Consider the following 7536-nt stretch of genomic DNA (forward strand, 5'->3'; position numbering starts at 1 on the left):
GATGGGTAAAACTGAGAGGGAATTTTGTGGGTCAATGAAAACTTGGAAAGAAAGGAATTGCGTGAACTCGGAGTGTTTGAGGATATAGTGACTGGGCTAAGAGACGAGTTCTGAATCTTGCTGCAGTTTCTTCCTAAATTCAACTCTCCCGCCGGGATTTGAATGATGCGGTTATGAATTTAGAGTTCTAGACATGACACGATATCATAGTACTTGCAGAATTAGATATTAACTTTGAATGTTGATTGATGTAAAAATTAATTGTTCAGTATTTTTTGATAGATCAGTTTTGATGATTCAGCGCTAATTCTTTGTTTTTCTCCCCGTTCTCCATGAGCAAGAAAAGAATTTGAAAAACATGATCATCCTGATGTAAAATCTAATGGAGTGAATACTACTATCTCCCAAGAAGACAGACCTTCATCATGATGATCAAGTTTCTTTAGGTTCTTTTCTTGCACATGGATCCTATTATACTCGTACCAACGATTCAAATGCTTTCAGTCTTGTACATTGTTCTTGGTGTTGTTCCTAAAATATTGGGAAACATTGCTCTATGTGGTATTCATGTCGAAGGTACCCATTCATATGAGAATGGCTTGCTTGAATGCTGTAAAATTCATTCATGATGTCTCCATTCCTCAAAATGTAAAGATTTGGCTTGCTTCACATGATCCCGAGAATTAGTTGTGAAAGCCACATAGAGTATGTATGGCCCATGGGACATGACTTTGAAACAAATTATTTTGGTGTTCTGAAAGAAAATTCCCATGATAACTATAATGTAGGAGATGTTGCTTGGCTAAGTAAACAATGGATTGATATTGTGATCGATGTACCCAAGAATTGCATGCTGTAATAGCATTCCTGATATCACAGGAAATTTTTCTCATTTTTTATGTCATCAGCAAGGGAACCAATAAATGCATGATTGGGTGAACACTACACAATCTGAGAGCTATCAAGTATGCAAGTTTCTAGCTCTCAAGCAATCTATTTAAATTCATCTTTTAATCCTGAAAAAAAAAAGGGAAAGCAAGCCAACATACACTAAAGAAGTTCACAAAGAAAGGATCATCACGAGCATCTGTCACATTGGTGGTAGTTAAAGATGATGACTCTAGAGGACCATCCATTACAGTCACTGTTGGAACTGCTTCTAGTCCTTCAAACTCACTGCATCTAATTTATTGTGCTAATTTTGTAAGTCGAAATTCTACCCGCACATTTATTCGCTATTTATTTTTGTAAAAATTTACACAAAAAAAACTGATTTTTTACCCAAAAAAATAAAAAATACCTTTGAAAAAAAGTTCTTGGGCCTGAGTGTGGAGGGGCTACAGCCCAGGCCCCCCCCCCCCCAAATCCGTCTGTGCTTCACTTTTTATTATTATTATTTTTTTAACTTAAGTGGGTAGTAGACTATTGGGATGTTAAAATCGAAAATTTTAAAGGTACACTAACTAACTTGGAACAAAATTATGATAAGAGATCAACATGAAACTTTGTACAAATTCAGTGACCAATTGTGATTTTACCGTTGCATCCATACAGAACGTTAGCATGCACTTCACGGAAGACACAACAAAATAGAAAGATATAATTACAATTCCTAGCAAAGGCAGCCTTTGTAAAATTTACTTAATGAAGAATGAACAGAGTCAGGTAGATTTTTCAAAATGAATTGATTTTTATACATCATATCTCATATGTTAGTGAGATGATTTGAGCAATTGCTTTGTTGTTTTAATGTGTGAAATATCTTTATGTTGAGCCGTAGAAATAATGACCGAAAATTCTCATGTACACCTTTGGTGGGATTCTACATTATCTCTGCATCTCTCAACCAAATATTGCCTCTATTATATTGGTTTCTATCTCTTCATTGCTCCAATATTTTTTCGTAATGAGAGATAGCCCATAATAAAGCTGTTAGGTTCAAAGCATGTATAATATTTCCTTGAAATATGTGATCCATTTTCCTTGGCATCCCTCATTAGTCCTCCAATTCATATTGAAACAAAATATTTTTATTCCTCTAAGAATTGAAGCCAGGGTCTATTGAGAAACCATGTAGATCTCTACAGCCAAATTCCACATATATATGGCTACGTGCATGGGTGGATGCAGGGACAGGTTGGGCCATGCTACAGTCCGTCCCTTCAGCCCAAATGCCCATTTAAAAAAAAAAAATTAAGTAAAATATTTTTTTTCATGTGCAATATTTTTTTTATACGTATTAGCTCGTGTTGATTTTTTTTTCAGGATCCACCACTAGCTACGTGTTTGAGAGGGTTGAAGGGATTTCCTTTGAAAAATTCTGTATTTCTATTTTCCAGATTATTCACATAATGCAAAGTGCATTCCTAACACATTGCATGACTCCTTTTTCTTTCACGTGAATTTCATGACTCCTTGTTATTTTATGTTCATCGCACAACTCCTTGTTCTATTGCACGAGGATAAAATCCTTTCCATGTATAAGCAATGGAAAAAATTAAACTCATATGAATGATCACTTAGTTACTTAATACAGGTTGTAGTTCATAAATTACAGCAATAGTCACCTTTCATGTAATTTTAAAAAGAATTAATCCAGCTTTCCTAATTGCTCATGCATACTTTTGTACTATGTTTTAGCTCCTTCATTTTAGGTTAGACTAGAGTCTACATTAATCATAAATTTACCTATATATTGCATTGTTTTTCATGGAAATAAAGTTTGCGAATCATTCACTAAATTAAAATATTTTATGGCATCAGAGTATGTCAAAACAACCTTAATTTTCCTTCTCTGATATTCTTCTTTTCAAGTGCCTAATCGCTAGCCCCATGTCCATTTTTATTTTTATTTTTATTTTTCCGTCTATCACTTTACTTTTTAACCAGATAATAATATTAACTAAAAAAAATAAAATGTACCTTGATTTAAAGTTCGTTTCCCCATTTATTATAATCAATTGAGCACAAAGAGGTGCGTGGGGAAGAGTGTCTGAGGTTTAATTTGAGTGATTTTAGATCTGCAAGAAGATTGTATCCTGTTACATTGAGTTTAGAAAACTGGTGTTTCCCAGCCACGTGCGACGCCGCAAGCCTCTCATGCTGAGCACACGATTCAAGGTCAGCGGCTTCTCTCTGCACCATATGTGGTGGCGGAAAAGGCACTGAATTTGAGGCTGAGAAAAATGAGCGCTACAAGAAGACACTGTTATTTGCAGACAATCTCCTTGCTCAGATACACCTGCAACAGGTAACCAAGTTGGGCAGGGTACAGGGAGTCGATGAAAATATATTCATCAGGTGTTTTTAGCTTTCGAGAAGGAGAGATGAAGACCCTTATTGGACATTGACGAGTCAACTTTATGGTAGCACATAAACTATTTGAAAATTTCGTTTTCTATTTAAAAATGAAAAATAACCGGTAAAACTTGATCAATCGGTTCAGGTTTGACTGTTCGATTTTTATTAGTTGTATTGTCAACGGGTGTTAGTCATGCGATTTAATTTCACATGTACATTAAGCAGTCAATTAAGCAAAAAAAATAATTATTTTCTAGTTTTGCCTTCAATTGCCTGTTCGCGTTCAAATGAACTAGAGTAGTGATTCTTGAATTTATTTATTTTTTCCCCTTTTTTCTTCTCATTTTAACATCAAACATCTTTGTTCGACACTTGAACAACTTACATATGTGGCACTTGAAATAGAGAACTAATGACGACTTAACCATGCCATTACATCTTACACATCATTTTTATATGTACATGGATGAGAGACTAATCCAATGATATAACTGAAAATTCTAAAAGTATGCTGATCAGCTTGGAAAAAAATTAAGGTAATAGATCAACACAAAATTTTATGCAAAATACAGTGACCAATTGTGATTTTTACCCTTACACTCATATAGCACACTAGCATGTACGGCAATTTTATTTTATTTTTTTATGTATACAAGATGACAGCAGCAAAGTTGAAAATTCGAATTAAGAGTCCTAACAAAGGTAACCTTTATGAAATTTACTAATAGAAAAATTAACAGAATCAAGTAGATTTCCCGAAATGACTAGATTGTTATCCTTTATATCTCCTATGTTTGTGAGGTGGTTTGAGCAATAGTTTCGATGTTTTAATGTGTGCAATATTTTGTTGTTGAGCCTTGGGGTAAAAATACAAATCAAGATATAGAAAATTTTAATATACAGATTAAAAAATTATTAGATTTAGAAGTAATAAGACTGTCTAGTAGTCAAGATAGATTGACAGCTTTTATGGTTAGAAATCATAGTAAAATTAAAAAAGGAAAAACAAGAATTGTTATAAACTACAAAACATTAAATAATAATACCATAAAAGATGGATATAAGATATCAGATAAAGATAAATGAATAAAATACAAAATAGCAAGATATTTTCTAAATTTGATTATAAATCTAGATTTTGGCAAATAAAAATAGTAAAAGAATAAGGACAACTTTTACTACTCTATTAGGACATTTTGAATGATTAATCACGCCTATTGAGTTAGAAAATGCACCTTCTATTTTTCAAACAAAGATGGATAGCATATTTAATTCTCTTATCTTTGTTTGTGTATATAAATATGATATTTTAGTACATAATAAAAATCATAAAGAACATATGAAACATTTGAATATAACTTTGAATAAGTTCATATAAAATGGTTTAGCTAAAAGTAAAAAGAAAATGATAGTAAATAAACAAAAAATTGTAGAATAATTATTGTAGAAGGGAAGATCCAGTTGCAACCACATATAGTACAGAAAATTCTACAATTTTCAGATAAAATAGTAGAAACTAAAAAATTACAGGCCTTTTTAGGAATATTAAATTATGCTAGACATAAAAGATGGATAAAATTATATGAAATACTAAATAGTTAAAAATTAATATAGAACATATAGATGGAAAAAATAAATTTTTAACAGATAATTTAAGTAGGCAAGTTATTAGTTTTATAACCCATTATCTTCATGGTGCATATGGATCAAAAGATGATGAACTTTGGGAATGTCAGTCTAAGAGTGACCCCACAAAATTCTAATCTCCGATTCAGATGAAGTAATTTAGAAAAACTAGCAAAAATGGAGTGTTGTCTACTCGATAATCTCTGGATGGCAAGTGACTCTCAACAAAAATCAGACAGTATTAATGCCCAAGCTAATCATTTTAGACAATTTCATAATCAAGTGGAAAATAGAAATTATAGTTTCTTTATAGTAGTTAATGGTAGAAAGCCTGATATATATAATTATTAGCCAGAGGTACTATAAAAGGCAAAAAGAATTCCCTTGTCGGGGGCGGGGCCCCCCCTGCTCAAACCCCAGTTAAACTAAACCTTTTTTTAAAGGATTTTATACATTTGAAAAATATTTAAATTTCTGTAGAGAAATGATAGGATTTAACTTTTATATATCTGAAAGAGTTAGACATATTATAACCATGCAAATAGCTACTTCTCAAGCATCATCTCCATCCTTATCAATACAACTTTGCGATAATTGTGAAACTATAATCAAAATTGTTAGAAATTTGAATCTTAAAATGCATTTATTAGAAGAAAGACTACAGATCCTTGAAGATGAAATCTTTTCATGTCAACAGACTATTAATAAATATCAAAATGACATTCTTCAGTTACAAGGTAGTTTAAAAAGAATTAATTCTAGAAATGCTCTTGAAAGAGCAATTTTTAAAGACATTGCTTCCACAAATTGAAATTATTCTGATAAATAGAAAGACTTATTGAACTAACTAATTCTACAGCTACAGGACAATAAAGACTTTATATGAATTAGAACAAAAAATTGGTAATTGCGCCAAAATTGTTCAAAGTTCTGTATAGAATCAGTTGTATAGGAAATTATCGATTTTTCTCAAATTTAAGCTACTAACACATGAAAATAGATACTTTCTAAAACATGGTCCCAAATACGAATCAATATACTTTCTAAAACATGGTCCCAAATACAAATCAACCAAAAATTCAACATTTCTTAAACACAATTATCCTACAATTTCCTTTGATTATACAATTTTTGAAGAAGAAGAAGAAGACATTTTTTATCTAGCTTTATAGTTTGGTATAATACGTACTATATACATTTTAAATAGTTCTTTCAGATTTTTTTTCACCAAAACTTAAACAGATTCTCGATCAGTTAAAAGATCATCCATTGATGATTCAATTCATTTTCATATCCCCTTTTGTGAATAATGGTATTATAATTCCAACCTAACACCATATTTTAATAGATGAAGGAGCCAAATGATTTATACCCTCTTCAAAGAAATAAGAATTAAACAGGTTGATTATGAAAGACGGATCTTAGAAACCACAGCAATGATGAAAATTCAAAATAATGATTTCGAACTTGTAGCACAATGGAATATCTATATACACAAATTCATTTACGGTTTATCTATATACCGTGAGGGAAAAGATTATCTTGTCTCCGTGGAAGAAGACAAAAGTTGTTGGAAAAACTATGAACAATGAGCTGTTGAGGAAAAAGAGAGAAAAAAAATTAGGCTTTATATTTATAGTGTAACAATAATTTATTTAATTAAAAAGTATATTAAAATTCTAATTATGTAATTTTACTTTAGGATATTTTAGTAAATAAGAAAATTGTGGTGCACCTAGTAAAATTTGTAGTGGTAATATAATTAATTACCCTTCTTATATAACAAAATGTTGTTGGGGTAAATGAAAATTGAAGACATTGCTCTGAGAAAAATGGGATTTTCCGAAAAAGATTTGTGGCTATAGGTACAAAGTTTCACTTGTTTTGCTAAAATAGTAAGAATCGAATCAAATCAAGACCTCATGAAGTGCGTGGTATAAACAAGAACTATCACCCTTCCATTGATGGATCATTTTAGGAAATTTGTTGGAAAATGAACAATTAAAACCAAGGTAATAAGTCTAAATTCTAAAATTGATTTAATGTTACAATAGTAAATAACGAAGACATTGCAGACAAAACAGACGAGTTTTCCTTAAATAAAATTGGATTCATATAATTGAAAAAGATTAATGGTTTGAAAAGACTTAATCGAGTGGTAGAGTCGTATAAAGGCTCATCTCTTTCATGTCTTATATAGATGGAAAGATTTGAAATTTTAGATCAAAAATTGACTCTATGAATTATATAAATAAGAAGGCTACCCTATCACTCTTCCATCCAACCCTTTCAAGGAACTTATTAAAAAACAACTAAATGAAAATCAATTTACAAGTAATAATCAGTATATAGTTGATAAAAACTGAAACTGAAATCATGCCAATTTATTTTCCCTTGCAAAGACTAACTTTTAGAATCGCTGATTGCTAATAATCGTGGGATGGTCGATGTAGAAAACTGAATAGTACTAAATAAGATTTAAAAATTGAAAAAATAGGTTAAAATATTATTGATCCAATTCACATGAACTTTGAAACCACAAGAATGGATGGACCGTTACGAGGTTTCTTTTTTTCTTTTCTTTTTTTCCTTGTTTTTTTTTTGGGGGGG

This window comes from Olea europaea, chromosome 10 (assembly GCF_002742605.1).
Source record: "Olea europaea var. sylvestris chromosome 10, O_europaea_v1, whole genome shotgun sequence".
In the NCBI taxonomy this organism is placed as follows: Eukaryota; Viridiplantae; Streptophyta; class Magnoliopsida; order Lamiales; family Oleaceae; genus Olea; species Olea europaea.